We start from the raw sequence: 17,188 nt of genomic DNA on the forward strand, positions 1-17,188 counted from the left end.
CGTGTCTGAGCATGATGCAGACGTGGGAAGGGGCCCAGAGTGTGCGTGGCACTGTGCTGTAAAATGTTCACACCAGCTGAAGCCTGACTGGAAATCGAAGCCCAGTGTATCATCAGCTGTACCTCTGATGGAGTGAAGGACAGGGAGGGGGCTTGCAAGTCTGCCTGCCTTGCCAGCACTCTGGTTTGCAGTTGTGCTTCTCCTTGATAACCAGGGGAGCTGCCAACACATTCCTGCCTATTGCCTGTGCTGCTGGCACTCCTCACAGGGCACACCACAGCCCTGCTTAACCTTTCCTGCAGTGGGCAGTGCCATCAATTGCTAACTTTGCTGTGCTGGGCAGCCCACAGGACAGCAAGAACGTAACTCAGAGAGAGCAGCAGCATGGGAGCTGTGTGGCTTGGTGTTGATGTTCACTTGAGGTGTCTGTGTTGACCTGAGGATAACTGATGGGAACAGATCTTGAAACTTTCTGAGCTAATGTCTGCTGGTCCACGCTGCTGTGATGTGGGCAGGGAGGTAAGTGATGTTCTCCCCCCTGTACTTTCAACTTAGCACAGCATATTTAATACACTGAGTGTTATCCTTCATTTGGCAATTGCAGGGCATTAATGTGTATGTAATTTCAATAATTTAACCTGAATTGGATGACTCTTACTGTTTGATTAGTTTAGCTCTTAGAAGCGTATGTGATTATGACCTGAAAGGCAGATTAATAGCTGGATTATGGTCTTATAGATCATACAATTCATTACAGTCACAGTGATCAATACCTGGCACCCGTTACTCCAGCCCCAGTATATCTGTTTCATTCATCCAGATGGACAGATCTATATGTTTGTTACTTTGCTTTTCCACATCTTTCACCAGCAAGAGGCTCTCCAGGCTCTCTGAGCTGCACCTCTGCTTATTTCACCGAGGTGAGAGGGCTCAGGCTTCAGCAATCAGGCTTTGATAAGCTTTAGTTGCACAGTTTGTGCTCCCAGGCTCAGAAGCAGCCATCACTTGCTAAAGGTTTTCAGACTCCTGTTGACTATCACTACCAAACTCCTCAGATATAAATGAAGGGATTACTGCACAGATACTCATTTTCAGGGAGCATTTTGAGCAGCAGTGGCTCAAACAGCTGAAAGTGAGGATCTTGCTGTGTCCAAGACTTTCTTTTTATGTAGATGGAGAACCAACAGGGCACACAGAGGAAATCATTAGCTGCCTGGGCTGCTGAGCAAACTCCTGGTGCTAGGAGGCAGCTGGGAAATGAGGTAGGGACCTGGGAGAGACAATCCATAAACCCATGGATTGCCTACCACAGGCACACCTGACCTCATGGGAGGTTTTACATCTGATTAGACAAGACCAGCTTGGGGAAATTGGTATGCACAGCCCAGCATCTGTCTAAATCTAAACCTAAATCTGTGTCTATATCTATGTCATCTCTATCTCTGTATTGATATCCCAATCTCTGTATTGATATCTCTATGTCTATAGGGATATCTCTGTCATCTATCTCCATCATCTAACCTGTGATCTATGCAGTCTATATCTATATTGACAGGTTTGCAGGAAAAAAGTTATTTGCTCAGATCCAGCCCCCGTGTGCCAGGTTGGAAGGCCGTGGATGCTCAGAACGAACAAGCAACAGGAAACAAACATCTGGATAAGAAGAGAAACACAAACATGGAGAGCTCTCCCCCCACCATGCCTTGGTGTGTCTGCACTGAGCAGTGGGGGAGCTTGTTGAAGAAGGTGGAGTCCCTGCCCCAGAGAGATGCCACTAGTGGAAGAGCATGATGCAGAACATGCACTTAGAGAGGTTTATAGATTTGTTGTGCCCCACAGGTGGCTGCACTGCCAGAGGTGCTCTGCAGAACTACTCTTGTCAGAGCTTTGGTTAGAAACGAGAGCACCACTCCCTTCTAACTGGAGCAGGGTCTTGCTCAGAATCACTGCTAGCCTCAGAGATGCTGAGCATGCTGAAGTGCTGGAGACTTCCTTTAAGGCTCCCTGTCCTCTGCATGAGTTTTAAACATGACCTCAAAGAGCTATTTTAAAAAGAGAAGGACTATATTATCTTTACATTTTCTGGAGCCTGGATTTCACTAATCCTGACTTCAGACATCAAAGAGCAAGGATATTTTAGATCCCCCAAGGAGCTCGTTTAATTGTGTGAGTATCTAGGAGGTGTAGCTCTGATTTTTGCTGTTGTGATTTTCCCTTTTCAGCTCAGAACTGTTCTGTATCTTTGAAACAATACAAAAAGTGATAGCATTCTGCACAGCTGAAAACACAGTCTGGGGAGTCACAGAACACCTCCAGTGTGCTTGAGAAAAATTCTGACCGTGTTTCCTGAGCTGAACCAAGGTCTTCACGAGGCAGCTGGGGCACCACAGGGAACGCTCCACCCGCCCATGGCTCTTTCAGAACTCATCCATCCTCCTCAAGCAGCCCCCTCTGAAAGCCTTTTTCCAGTGGGCAGCTTGGAAAGCTGAAGGTATCCCCACAACCTGGGCAGGATCTTTGCTCACAGGACATGGAAACACCAACTGGCTGTGTCACTGAATCCAGCAGCACATCTTCTAGAGAGCTCTCTGAGAGGCTTCCTGGCAGTGGGCCAGAGAGGTGGATCCATCCACCAACGGTTTGCTTCTCTGTTCCTTCTCCCACCCGAAAATCAGAGCACTGAGCTCTAGTTCTGTGATGTCATCCCAGCAGAAAGCAGACAATACCTCTGAGTCATCCTGGTTCTGGGAGCTGCACAGAACAGATGACTCACCAGAGGAAGAGCAGGGTTTGAACCCTTGCTGAACAGCAACTGCTTTGGTTCAGTGAGTGAAGGACCTTGCAGCTTTCAGGATGCTTTACAGTTCCCGTCAGGAGATACCTTGCTGAATTCCTGCCCTTTATTCCCCAGCTGGTTGCAATCAGCAAAAGCTGTAGCACTGCTTTTCGGGTGCAACCCGGGAAAGGTCCCAGCGACTGCAGTCACTGCTCCAAGACATGGTCCTGAGAGTCCTGCCAGGGAAGCTCGGGTGTTGGTGTGCTGATGGCTGCTGCCGGAGCAGCTACATCTAAAGCTCAGGGAGCCTGCAGAGCTCCTCTTGGGGATTAGCCAGGCCGCAGAGAAATCGCCTTGGGTTAGACATCAGATGGTTTGTTTGGGTTTCGTGTTACTTTACTTCCCCCCTCGTTAGTTTCAATTTGTTGCCCTTCCTGAGTTGTGCAACATGTTGCTACAGAGTAGCTACAGCAAAGCGATGCTAGCCCGGCTCCGGGTAAATATTGACCCTGGCAGGAACCAGCGCTGACGACAGCAGCCTGAAACACCAGCAAAGGGTCTGTGCCGCAGCACCTCGCAGCAGGGCAGGGAGGTGGTGTGTTTGTGTCTCCCTGCGCTACTCCTCCCCAGGACTCCCCAAATCTCCCAATGAGGCGGAAGAGAGTCCTTCATCCTGACCTGGTGGAAGCCCCCGAGGCGAGCAAACATTCGAGGCAGTTTTTCCTCTTCTCCCGGTGCTTTCTCCACCTTCCATCGGACACCTTCCCCTTGGAAGGAGCCACAGCTGAAGGGACGATCTGGCAGCGGAGTCAGTCCGTGTGCAGTGCCAGGGCCCTCCTGGCTGGTGTCAGAAACGAATGGGTAGTTTGCAGCTCCATCAATTAGCTACACTGAACAATTTCCACCCCTGCAACTTGTGCTGTGAGGAATGCAGTGACAGATAGGTTCTGTGGTGTGTTTGCCTATGAGATGATTTTCCTGAAGTCTCATAATGAGTTGTATTTGGCAGGATTAATGAGTATTATAATGGCAAATGGATGTTTGCAGCTCAGTTGTGTTCCATCACACAGTAACATGGGGTTTCTGGTCCCTTGGAGGCCGTAATTGGTGGCATTAATGCAGTTTTTAATTATGCTTCTTGAAAAAATGAATTGGAACCAAAACAAAAGCTCAGTGATCATCTCTCTGTAGTGCTGTGTGGAGCAAACACAGGACCACTGCTGCCTTTGCTACCCCTGGTGCGGCTCAGGCTGTGGGAGAGGGAACGTGCAGGGTACTGGGCTGGAGCTTGGTTTGGGAATATTTGTGTTTTCACACTGCCAAATAGCTTTTTAATTAGGAGATGCAGGGGGTGCTTCTCCCCAGAGACTGCTCAGAGCAGCACTCTGCATGCTGAGCTGCTTGCAGGGTAGGTTGTCTTGTTCCAAAGGTAGCTCTGCAGCCATGGTGAGTGTCTTTGGGCCTTCATTTATTTATTGGAGATTCCTTCTCACCTTCCCAGAGTGCCCACACAGGGAAGTACTTTGATTAGTGCTGAGTCAGAGCCTATGCCCATGAACCAGCGACAGGCTGGGTTTGTCTGTGGGCTGGAGGTTTTTCTTGGGGCACTAGCTGAGCATGCTCCACAAAGCAGGCTCCTGGCACCAGACACACCTGCCTATGAGGGGAAAAAATCCAGCATTTGTTTGGGTTTTTACAGCTGATTCCTAAGGAACTGATGTCAGAAAATGGTAACCTGTGCCCGCTGTTTGCCAGGCAGGTTTCCTTGTGGGCAGAACAAAACCTCTGTGTTGCTGCTGCGGTGGTATCTGGTGGGTCTCATAAGAGCAGCATCACTGCTCATCCTTAGGGAGCTACGGGTACATCCAAAGGTAAAGCAGGAAGGCTTAATTAAATGGTTAATGACATGGTCACAGGGCACTTGTTTCAGAGTCTCTCTGCTTTCCTACTGGGCTGTTTAACATTTTCCTCTTGCGGCAGTGATACAAAACTCGAGTTGTCCTGTCCTGTGCAAGAGGTAAGATTAGGATTAAGTCCTGATGCAAGCTTCTCTCCTCGAGCCTAACTCATTTTGGTCTCAGTAGTTTTCCCTTTAATCCACAGTACATCAGTGCAGACACAGATCTCATCTGAGCAGGCTCCTACCACTCTGTGCTGCGCCCAGGGCACTGTGCTGTGTAAGGCAAAGTCTGGGCACGAAGGCGAGGCCCACAGACATTCATCCTCTTGGCTGAGATGAGACCTTTCAACGTCTGTCTTGATAAGGGAGGTGTGGGATGGACCTCAGGTGCACACCTGAATCCCTTGGTGGTGAAGGGGTCACAGGTGGGAAATCAGTTTGCCTTGGCTGGTTCCCCTTTTATTGCTTTATTTTCTGTATTTATTTCAGTTGTCAGTGCACACAGAGGCGGCAGTGGAACCAGATGACAAGGTGTTCCAGATGACAGACAGTGCCTGGGAGATCCTCAGATGCCAGATGAATTTCCTGGATCTCAGCTGAGTGCGTAACAGGAACTCAACACCAACACGTGCAAAAGCCTCCAGGTAAATGCCTGAACTTGACTTTCTTAATATCTAACTCATTCTAAGTAAAATTTACTCACTGGCATCTGCCTTGCCCAGCTACAAGTTCCCTTGCTGACAGATGGATTGACAGCCACCTCAGTTCTTACTGCTGTCACTTATTATTTGTCTCACCACAAGTGGAAGCCGCCTTTGTGCTGTGCAAGGCTCAAGTAGGTGGATTCCTCTCGGCTCCTCTGTCTTTTGGAGTGCTGTTCTCAGCAACAAATGCAAATGCAGCTGATGAACTTTTTTCCTGCTAAAACAAAGCCACCACTCTTCAAACAATAGTGCTAGCAAGGTAAGAGCCACTCGATTTCCTTGATTGCTGAAAATGCCTGGCTCCTGGGGATGTCTCCCAGCTCCCCCAGGGGGGATCATGCCTCCTCTCCCCAGGGGAACACAGAGCTAGATGGTGCCAGGTTAGTTTGGATTGCTGCACGCAGCCCTGTCCCTGTCCTGTGGAATACTGAGCAGAAAGCACAGTTCCATGTCTTCTCTTGCCCTTTCTTATCCCTCCTCCCTTTCCCCTCTTGGATGGGACAACTGGGCCACAAGAGCTCCCTTCTGGTCCATGAGTGGAGAAAACTTGGTGGCCAGGAACTTCAGGCAGCCACTCTGTCTGCTTGTTCAAATGGCTAAGTTGGAGTAACTGGTGCAGGCTGTCTTATGCTTAATCACAACCACTGCAGGGAGCCCAAGCCACTTAATATTCACAAACCAGTAGACCCTGCACTGACCTTCACCATCTCTTATAAAGACCTCTGGCTACTACCGCCAAGATTCTGCAGCCTAAGATATTCCCAAGTTTTTGTTTCAGTACTGGGCCCAAAGGATAAAAGCAAGCAGGTACCTCTGAAAATAATCCTCCTGCCCAGCTACATTTAGCCTTTTCTCCAAGGTCCTCCTAGCCCCTGCTTCTGCCTCCTACCCCAAAAGGCTCTTTTCATTTCCTTTTTGGCCAGGGTGGACCTATGAGCCACACCAGCTGGCTGAGTCCCCAGGACACTGCTCTCAGCTCCTTTCCTGGAGGTGCTAACTCCCTGCAGAGAAACAGGCTGGCAGAGGAGACCCACTCTGCTTTTACAGTTAATGATACTGTAAAACACTGAAGGGAGATAAGACATCCTGGGTTATAAAAGTGATCAATAGTAAGCAATCAGGAGGCCAAAGCTCTTAATGTTTATTTTACAGGATAAGAAGTTGTGGGGAATGCTGGTGGCTGGATAACAGCACGGGCTGGCTGTCAGGGTGTCACAGCACACTTAATTCATCCTAGGACTGGATTAACTTTGAAATGAAAAAGTTGCTTCTCTAGTCATGGAGGATGGTTTGTAGGCCACCATAAATCAGGCAGAGAGCTGCTGAGGGTGGAAAGCCTTATGTGTATGAAGTCTCTACCTCACAAGGCCTGTACCTGCTTCTCAGAAACAGAAAAAAGTATCTCAAGCAGAGGCAGGATGTATGATCCTGTGCACTGTGGAGAAACAGCATCTGAGGCAAGGGAGAGGGGCTGAGCATATGGCAGAGCACGTCTCCAGGTGAGGAGCAGTGTCTGCTGCTGGAGAAGGGCTGTGGCTGAATCTCTGTTAAGCATAATGCAGCATTAGGTGCTTGGCAAAAGGATCTGGCTTGAACTGCAGTGCCCTGGTTGGCCTGCTCAGCCCCTGCCTGCTGGGCAGGATGGAGCCCCAGCTCCACACTTCCTTTGGTGGTGACCTCACTCCCTTGTGTGTATCTGAGCAGAACCACGGGCAGGTTTTTGCAGTGGGCAGGCTCTGTGTGGTCTCTACTGTCTCATCAGGGAATAAATCTCAGACGACCTCAGCAGCAGGCGAGGGGAGAGGAAGTCAGCTCCCATCTGCGGGAGCAGGGCTGGTGTGCTCTGCACGTTTAGCACACTGCAGCACGTGGCAGCCATGTTGCAGTGCTGCCCCTGCACGAGTGGCACAGGCAGGGATCCTCTGCACCCCTGCCCTGCTCTCACTCACACGTGCCCGCTGGAAGCGAGGGGAATGCTGGCAGAGCCTAATAGGCAGGAGGGTTCTCTCGTTATCCTCTTTTGAGAGGGTGATATCAATAACACAGTGATGTAGCAGATAAGGAGGTTTGGCAGCCATAAACTGGGAGGTGCCATGGGCTCCCCTGGCTGCACGCAGGGAGCCAGGATGCCACTCAGTAGTGCTGATTGAATATTTATTTAAACAAATACCAGTATTAGCCAACTAGCAGGAAACCCCAGCAGTTTGGCTTTGAGAGCAGAGCGTTTCTCAGCAATTTATGTGTGCATGCAAATGCTGGTGCTTTGGATATAGGCTAAAGTATTTGCTTTATATGTATTATTTTGTTTGAATACAAGCAAGCCGCTGTGATTTGTATGTTTCCCCCTTATAGAATTGTTCCAAGGCTCTGTCAGAGATCACGTAGAGTAATTTTTCCCATCAATCTTTGCTGTGCAGCCATGCACGAATGCAGCAGGAAAAAGGGGGCAGAAATCAAATCACTTAATTGCAGCATTTTTCATCTACATCTTTTGTTTTATGGTGGTAAAGGCCCCGAAGTAGCCTACCATGATTCATGGCTGTCACCGCCGCCGTTAGCAGTTCAATCTTTCATTCCAGGCATTTTGGTACTGAAAGTACCTACACAATTACTTTGATGAATATGACTTGTTTGTTTTTCCCCCATTTTTAGCAGAGAGTGGTTGTGCTTAATACAGACATTTAAATAAGATAGCGTTCCTGGCTCCTGCAGACGCACCGCTCCCGGAGCCGGGCACCGCTGCACGGGCACCCGCGGCTGGCCAGGGGAATTGAAGTTTGCTAAACTCACTGCTTTTGTTAACCCCCCAGTGGATGCATCCACAGCATCACAGAGCAATTAATGCTAGCTGCACACAAAAGGAGTAATCCCCTCAGCTCTGGCGCTGGGAACACTCCTTGTGGACCTCGGCGTTGTCATTTTTTTGGCAGGGCAAAGCCAGGGGAGCCAGGGCCACGCTGCTGGCCATGAGCCAAAGGGGCTGCTCTGTCCCTGGGTCCCAGAAAGCAATCAGCACTCTCTGTTAGGAGGAGCCCCAGGGGGAGCATCAAAGCTTCTGGGCTGCCCAGATGATCAGGGATTTCTGAATAGTGAGTTGTGGGGGGCAGTTCTGCACCCTCTGCACAAAGTGCACCTTGTTTTGAGGATGTGCTTGGGGGGAGGGGGTGTGATTGCACCTTCTAAACCAAATTCCTGGCCCACATCTGGTGTGGAAATCAGCTGAGGGCAGTGCTGAGTTAGTGGTGGGACTTGGTCTTTTCCAAACTGAAAGATTCTATGCCATCTTTGGGGTTAGAATATAGTACTTTGGGGCATGGGAACACTTATTTGTGTGGCTTCTCAGGCAAATACGGTCTGGCCTTCATCAAAGGTGGTAATTTCAATTCATTAGCAATAGCTCTGGATCCTGTCACATGTGTTAGAATCCCAGGGCTCTGCTTTGTTTCCATTAATTTATTTCACTGTACTGGTTTCTTCTAATTACCAGCATGAAGATGTTTATGGCTAACAAGCCCACAGCCAGCTAGAAAGGCCAAAGTTAGACCCAGTCTCAGAAGCATCTCAGACTTCAATGTGAAGAATTCTCATAATCAAATCAAATCCATAAAACATCAGCTCAAAAAGGGAGTTAAAGGACATTTCCCTCTCATAACCAGGTTCCATAAGCTTTCATCCAACCTGTCTGGACTCCAGGTCTGCACTTTGCTATTGAGCCCCAGAGAGGGGCACAGGGGAATCCATTTTACGTTGCTCTGTAGGGAAAAACATAACCCCCCTAAAATCCTCAATGATTAGGGTCCTTCCAAGAGCCTCAGAAGCCTTTAAGTTTCTGATGGTGAGAGAGGCAGGAAGGAAATCTTTCACTGGTCTTTAGGGAGATAATCTCTGCTCACTCTAATTGGAATTAAGAGCTGAGCGTGCTGGCGACAGTCCCACTAGGTATGGCTCTCCTGATGCTGCTTTAGAAATACATCCTGCCTTCTGTGTCACCTCCTTAAAGAACAGAGTCCTTTGACAAAGCATGGGAACTTCCAAAGCCCAGTCAGTCACGTGTTTGCAATACTGTGTGCACATGCAGCTATTAAAATAACATATGGCAGTGCACAGGTATGGAGAGAGCTGTGCACATCAATCCAGCCCCAGCACCAGTTTGCATTCTGCCTGCAGAGATGTTTTCTCCTGTGACTCTCTCTAAAGCTAATATCCAATCAGCACTGCAGCAGCAGGTTTGTCTTAAAGCAAACACTTAAACATGGCAATGGGACAAAAGGCTGTGGAAATGCTCCTTTGCTTGGAGAATACTTCCAAGTGTCACTGAAGGGATGTACGTCCCCAGCTCTCAGGCATGCAAGGGCAGGTTGGTCACAGAATTGTCTCCATGAGCTGCCCAGTGCATATAGGAACAAGGCTCAGAGCACCCTGGCAGTGCCAGTGATCCCTGTACGAAGGCACAGCCAGACCTAACCCATGACAAAGCATCCAGGCAGCTTAGAAGTCCAGCTGGAGTCCAACACAGGTCACTTTTCATGGGGGAAACAAAGGCTGGGTTGGCCTGCAGGGACACCCATGAAATAGCTGCAACTGTCTGCAGCAACTCTGGATAGGCATTGGCACAGGCTGCCCTGGCAGGTGGTGGAGTCCCTGTCCCTGGAGGGGTTCAAGAAAGGTGTGGCCTTGGCACTTGGGGCCATGGTTTAGTGCCCATGGTGGTGCTGCATTGCTGATTGGACTGAATGATCTTAGAAGGCTTTTTCAGCCTTAATGATTATATGAATTAAGTCATAGGAGCATTGAAGAGACTCCAGCTGCCGTCACGTGGGTCCCTGGTTCCTCTTCAGCTAAGCCTGAACTTGGCTGTCTCTTCCTCAGGCCTGGGTGCTGCCTCTCTTTTTTTGAGGTGAAGCAGAAAAGCAGCAGACACCAGAGGAACTGCACTACCATTGCTCCTTACTGGGTGCCTCCAAGTGTCTGCTCCTGCCCTTCACAGGCAGTCTTTGCATCTTGCGGATCCCTCCGGGGTGACAAGGTCCAGGTTGGTTTCACTCATAGACAAGAACAGTAAGAGGGTGCTAAGAAATAAGGTGATAAAGACAGCATCACTTCTTGGGCTTAAATGCCACCCTCCAGTGATAATTAGGTAACCACCTGGGAAGAGCATCAGGTCTGATGAAATAACACAAAAAGCTTAGCCCGGAGTGACCTCACATTGTACTCAAATACCAGAGCAAGCCCAGCTGTGTGGGCTGCTCTGTGAAGCAGATGGATAGCAAGGTGGTTAGGAGAAGAGGAGGATTTGGATATTGGAAGGGGCTGGCAGGCTGCCTCTCTCATGCTGCTCAGGAGCGCTGAGCACTTGGTGACTTCAGAGCAAGGTGGTTTGCGCTGTGCCAGGGAGAGGGCTTTGCTCTGTCTGCTCCTCAGCGTGTGATCAGGAATAATCACAGTGGTTACCTAACAGTGATGAAAAGCTGCTGCAGCCAAGGCAAAGGGGCTGCAAATCTGATGGAATGTGGGCATTTCAGGTTGGGAAATATGGAGCTACCTACCAGAATGAGCTATTGACTAATTCTGAGAGAAATGTTATATGGCTTAATGTTCATCTTCATCCCCACTGTAACGAGAAGGATTAGACTGCCTTCCAGAGGGGGGATATTTATTTCAGCAATACAGCAAAATGTATTCCCCTAATGCTTCCTTGTTTGTTGGTTCGGTTTGTTTGGTTGGGGTGTTTGTTCTGTATGCACAAGGCCTTAAATTTTACAGCTGTGATTAATGCTTTAATTTGCTCCCCTCGTTGGATACAAGTTTACCATACAATATAAATTACTTACAAAGGAATTTGCCTATATGGAGTTTAATTCATATGCTGTTTAGCCACCATGTGTGGCACTGCTCTGCCTCCTCTCTGGGACCCAGCAGTTGGGCAATTGATTTGCAAAGCAGAACCCAGGCAGGTTCCACAAAGCGTTCCTCAACAACCTACAGCAGAGCGTTTAGGAGGCAAACATGTGCCATAATTAGTGTTTATTTTAGCATGAATTGGTAAACAGGGCATAATTGGGAGTTGGGAGTTGGATTCCTGACACAAATCATTCTGATTAGCCAATATTTGGGAAATATTTATCTTGTCTGTTCCATGCATTTCTGTAGCTCTCACATGGCAAAAGGATGGCAGTGAAATGCACCTCCCAAACTGTGTGAGTCAGCACAGGGCTCAGGTTCAGCCTTCCAGGGTCCCTGGGAGAGGAACACCACCATTGTTGCCCAGTCATAATGATGAAAAATCAGGAGAAAAAGGCTATTTCAGAAGGTGTTGTATTTCCTTTTCAACAAGCAGCTGAACATAGCACATCCCTGGGATGCAGTAGAAATCTTCCCTTAAATATCAGGAAAGATAAACTTTCAGTGTTATAAGCAGCCCTTACTGAAGCCAAACAAGTGCCCTGTTCTGGCAGACCTCGTGATGACCTTCCAGCCTTCTCCATTCTCTCCTTTCACACCACGTTCATCTGTGCTGCAGCCAACACCACCTGATCCCCTCTGCTCGTGGTGTGTGCAGCCACTCTGTGTACAGAGCAATTAACAAAGTAAATATGGGTGCAGAAAAGGCAAAACAGAAACCCTTTTGTTTATGCAACTGCTTCAGCAGGGAAGTGGAGCCTGTTCTCGAGCCCTCTCCTATGCCATGCAATGTAAATACACTATTCAGCATTTTTGTCCATTTCATTAAGCACTGCTCATTTCAGTATAAGCCTTATTAGCTAATTAAACTATTTAATTAGTTATACTTGAGTAGCATTAAATTGCAATCACTTGCATCTGTTTTAATAGAGGATGTGTTTTATATGCACCCACCAACGACTGCTCCAGCGAGCACCCAGAGCAACTGGGCAGCTTCTCTGAACCTTTCAGCAAGGAATCCCAATTCTGGCTGAAGAGCTGCCAGCTCCTAATCCCATTGCAGGGACAGACTGGGAATAATGGCATTAGAGATGAAGTTAATAGTGAGGATACGGGGCTGATGCGGGCAGGACTGGCGCCAAAGTGGATTTGAGTTCATCCATTTCAGGGTCCATTATTGGTAGGGAGATGCTCTTTCATACACTAAAATTGATCTCCCCAGACTCCAGCTGTCCTCTTCCTTAAGCCTCTCAATTTCTTGTCACTTAAAAACTGTCCAGGCTGTTCTTTTGCCTGGTGTGATGTGGAATGAGAGGCTTTGGGAAGGTGTGCTGGACAGCTCACCAGGCTGACTAAAACTCAGCCATGAGGCCAGCTCATCTAAGTGCCCTTTTGTTGTCTCAGAAAGGGAAGAGGGGCTAGCCAAGTGCACTTGGCACCCCCAGGCACTGAGGCCTCAGTGCAGCTGGACCAGTGCAGGCATTGCAAGTCCTTGGAGACCCCCACTGGTAACCCAGCTGGCCTGCAGCTGCCAGGCTGCAGTGCTGGGCTGGCCTCTGGAAAACGTGTGAGGCAACATCTCTTGAGAGGAGCAGGCTCAGGGCTGTGGGGGCAATCAGCACAGCTCCTTCCTGGCTGTGCATCTTGTGTGTGATACTGGCATTAGCTAACCCTTCACAGGGAGATAAGCACTCTCATGAGCTGCTTCAGGGGCTCGGAAATCAGGGCTTCCCAGCAAGTTTGCTTTCAAAGAGCAAATTAGATCTATTCTGGATGGCAGTCTCTGCTTCAGCCTCCTGTTCCAGCAAGCCAGGAAGAATGAGCTTGCTTTTTCTTTCTTCCTGGGTAAAACTTTGCAAAATTCTCTTTCAACTGATCTAAATTCCTTCTTCTTGATTTGACTTCCAAATAATTCCAACACCCTGCATGCTTTAACTGACACTGTGGAGAAGTAATGCATCAGGATAGCCAGGCTTTGCTTCCATCACACTGCTGCTGGCAACCAAAATTGTCTTGGCTGCACCCTGCACAATAAACTTGTAAAAGAGCCTGGTTTGGGCCCCATGGGTGAGAACAAAGGCATGAACCTGGGAGAACCAAGGTACTGGAGACACACACCACTACTGTAGTCCCTCTGATGTTCCAGATCCACGTGTCCAGGGGCCATGCAGTCATCCTGGGCTGAGGGTGATATTGAGCACCAGGCTCAGAGTCATAGAATGAATAACCTTGGCAGAACTCTGTGTCAAAGCTAACAGGCTGCAAGGCCAGGGTAAAATATAATCAGAAGCCTGATGCTGATGTCCAGGAGGAGTGAAGCCTTCTTCCACAGGATGAAGCTCTTCTCTGAGAACCCAGCTGCAAGTGTGAAAACAGAGAAGGAGCTCTCATTACTCAGCTAATTTTGCTTCCTCTGAGGCCCCACAAAACTGTCACAAAGATCTGATCAGTCAGAATGCTGCAGCAACCTTCCTAACCTCCACTGGCACTCCTCAAGACCATGCTCTCTCTTTCTCTCGTTATCTTTCTCCCTGATGCTGGCCAGAGCAGAAAAAAGAGCAGGTGGGGAGCACCAGAACCTGAGCCTTGAAGATCACAATTCATTTGTCTGGCTAATTTGCAAATATGCTGAGCTCAGTTGTCAGCACAGAAGTGACAGCAGCGCTGTTGTATTAAATGCTACAAGAATTTGAGGGTTTGAGGATGTCTGAACATCCTCTTTTATAAATGAAGCCATCCATGCTGGAAGAGAGCCCCAGACAGTTGTGCAGGTGCCTGTGAGACACAAAACAAGTGCAGGAATTCCATCCTGAGCATTTTAGCTGTGAAATGTGATACATATTGCAACACCTTTCCAACATTTCATCTCCCTTCTTGCTCATTTATTTATACCAGAAAATGTTAACAAGCTCTGCTTGTTGTTTTTGCTGTAACGTATTTAAGTCACTGAAATAACCTCTCTGACTGTCAGGAGCTGTTAGGGAACGAGCTCAGGAGTTTACAGGCCTGGCTCAGGAGGATGAACTTTTGTGAGAAGCAGATAATGATGGAAAAATCTTTTTTCCCACCTCAAGGACCTGCGAAAGAAGTTTTGCATTTGTTAACTCCAGCAACTTTGGCTTTGCAGGAACTCAGACATCCAATCGTTAGGGCTGCCCTCGTTACGTGGATGTGCCAAATACATGGAAGCAGGGGGTGGGTCAAGCAGAGTTAATGGCACTTCTGTGTGAGCTTTTCATGAGGAATAAAAATGGTGGCAGTCACTGCTCTTCATAAAGTCCAAGACAATGCCCACACCTCCCCTGGTCAGCAGAAGGCCTGATCCTGCAGTGACCTTCACCCTCTGTGCTGATCCCTCTGCTATCTGAGCATTGACCAAGCATGAGGTGTGCTGGCATGGCCCCGGTGAGGGCTGAGAGTTCCTCTCAGTGGCTGTGTGGAGCCCTGCTCTGTGTGCAGGAGAGCTGAAGCTCTCTCATGAGCTCTTGAAAGCAATCCCAGAGAGTGTGGGCCTGTAAGATAATTTATGCCTCACTTTCCCCTCTCTAAGTCTTCCAGAGCTCTTCTAGAGTCATCTACCTTGGAAAAGGCCTTTAAGATCAAGCCTGAGTGTTAATCTAACACCACCAAGTCTACCACAGAAGCAGCACCACGTATACACAGCCTTTAAATCCCTCCAGGTTTGGTGACTCACCACTTCCCTGGGCAGCCTGTTCAATGCTTAACCACCCTCTCAACCAAGACATTTTTCCTGGTGTTCAACCTAAACCTCCCCTGACACAACTTTATCAGGCAACAGTTTCAGGTTTTATTAACCTTATTTTCCTGCACACACACACCACACGCCCCACACCCCTCCAACCCCCCAGAGAGAGTACTTTAAGATGGTTTTTTCCTTCCTCTGAAAGGCTCTAAGAAGATTTTCAGCCTCTCAGCTGGGTGACAGAAGCAATACCATATGAACATTGCTGGTGGTTGGAAGGCTTCATATGTGACAAGGTCCAAGTGCTAATGTCTGTTTCTTGAACTCCTGCTGAGATGGCACTGAGAGCTTCAGCTCTGCTGAGAGCTTCAGCTGTGCTGCTTCAAGAAGTGTCCAAGTGATGCTGAGCAGTGCTTGAATGCTCAGTCCTCAGAAGCAGCACTGGGCTTATGCCCATGACAGGGCTTTGTTGTTGATGAGGATGGTTGCTCCCTTCAGGAGCCCCTTTGAATGGATGAACTCCTCCCGCAGGAGCTGGTAGAACACGTAGGAGAGACGTGTGCCCAAGTGTTGCTTTGAAGCTGAGTGAAGTTACAAAGCTTAGGAGTGTCTTGTGATCCAGCCAAGTGTTACAGGTAGAGCTTGTGCACATCTGAGGCAAGAGAAGTTGAATGACAGAGCAGAGGAAAGCTGTCTGTGAAGGCTCCAGGAGAAGGAGCCACGGGTGCCTTTTACAGGCTTCTGTCTGAGATCAATAATCAAAGTTATTTGCAGGGAAATGTTTTAGGTAAGACGTGAGAGAGAGGGCTTTGAATTCTCTTTGCCTGTCATCCCAGGGTCCAGGGCAAAGAGAGTCTTTCCACCATCGTTTGAGCTAAGACATAACAAACACAAGACCGTTTGAAGGGAAGGGAGCAGTGCCTGAATGCTCAGCAGCCAAGGTGGGTTTGCCTCTCACCTGGGCTGTTTGTATCTGCCATGCCTCAAAGGGATGCTTTTTTGCCTTTTTAGGCTGTTTCTTCTGCTGACTTTAAGCCTTAAAACACATATTTGGTTAGATCTCTAACCTGCAAAATTTCTTGCCTTAACCAGGTCTGACTCTGAGACATGATCCTGGGAACAGTTTTCTTTCTAGCCAGAGAGGACAAATGAACCTTCCCGGCTGCCTTGTTAGCACTGCCTCAGTTTTAAATGCTGGCAGAGGTAACGCAGCAAGGAAAGTGCCCCTGGATGTGCAGTTCAGCTCTGAAGAACTGAAAGGGGCAGAACATGAAGAGGCTTCCTGACTGCAGACAGGCATGAGGTGAATTTTATTTATTGCCTTTTGCTGTATTTGTTTGGCTGAGACATTTTTTCTGATGTATAAATCCAGGCAGGTCCTTCTCCTCTAGCTTTGTGTTTGGGACAAAGGAGTCATTCTGAAGCTTTTAAGTAGAAAACACAAAGATTGGAGTAAAAGTTTCATGTTCCTCTTTGGAACAATCTTAACAAGAAGGTTGTTTGAAGTGATAAATCCTATGGTTTGCCTTGAGCAGTTCAAGTCAATTTGAACACAAAGCTGTGCCTGGGCTGAGGGAGCAAGCAGCCTGGAATACACACAGTGGGGCTGGTCGTTTCCTGCTCCCATGGGCAGCAGTGTCTTTTTCCATAGTAGGTCCTGTTTCAGGGGCTTTTCTTAACTGGAAATCTTCTTTGTTAACATTTTTTCCAACTGTTTGCTAGGTCTTGCAGCATTTTGCTCTCTGGTCACAGGAAGGGCGTCAGTTCCCCGAGCTGTGCTCCAGGTGTCACGAGTTTGGATGCTGTGTCTGTGGCATGTGCAGTAAGTAATGTGTGTTGTTAGAAAAGTCATTGTGGAGGCTTACATGTGTGAGTGACATTAACAGAACATTTCCTCCACTTCCAGACTACAAAGCTATTACATCTGCAGGGTACATGGCCCATAAAAGAATTGTTTTCACGTGAGTCTCTATCCCTTCAAATCCTCCTCTCCCATGAAGGGAAGTTCCACAGAGGCTTCAGACAGCTCTGCCTTGTGTCGTGGCTGCCCACATTCCCACCTGAACATTAGGTTGGAAGCACATACTATTTTTGTTCTGAAGCATGAAACCCAAAGTTGCAATTTTTAATATAAAGGAAGAGGTTCTGTTGACACTTGAGTTGATGAGCTCTTACAGTTCAGGAGGTGCAAGGTCTAGGCTCCT

The 17,188-nt window shown here is 48.3% G+C and overlaps 1 long non-coding RNA gene across 1 annotated transcript in view; it reads left to right on the plus strand.

Annotated features, from left to right (window-relative positions):
- The window catches only part of LOC137452173 (uncharacterized), a 16,948-nt gene extending 672 nt beyond the window's left edge, over nt 1-16,276 (plus strand). The window contains exons 2-4 of the long non-coding RNA XR_010989990.1: nt 344-519; nt 5,166-5,320; nt 16,077-16,276. This is a non-coding gene — a long non-coding RNA (uncharacterized lncRNA). The remainder of the gene's footprint in view (nt 1-343; nt 520-5,165; nt 5,321-16,076) is intronic.
- Nucleotides 16,277-17,188: the final 912 nt, after the last annotated feature.

This window comes from Melanerpes formicivorus, unplaced genomic scaffold, assembly GCF_026170545.1.
Source record: "Melanerpes formicivorus ecotype bairdi unplaced genomic scaffold, bMelFor1.0.p_v2 SCAF_50, whole genome shotgun sequence".
NCBI classification, from domain to species: domain Eukaryota; kingdom Metazoa; phylum Chordata; class Aves; order Piciformes; family Picidae; genus Melanerpes; species Melanerpes formicivorus.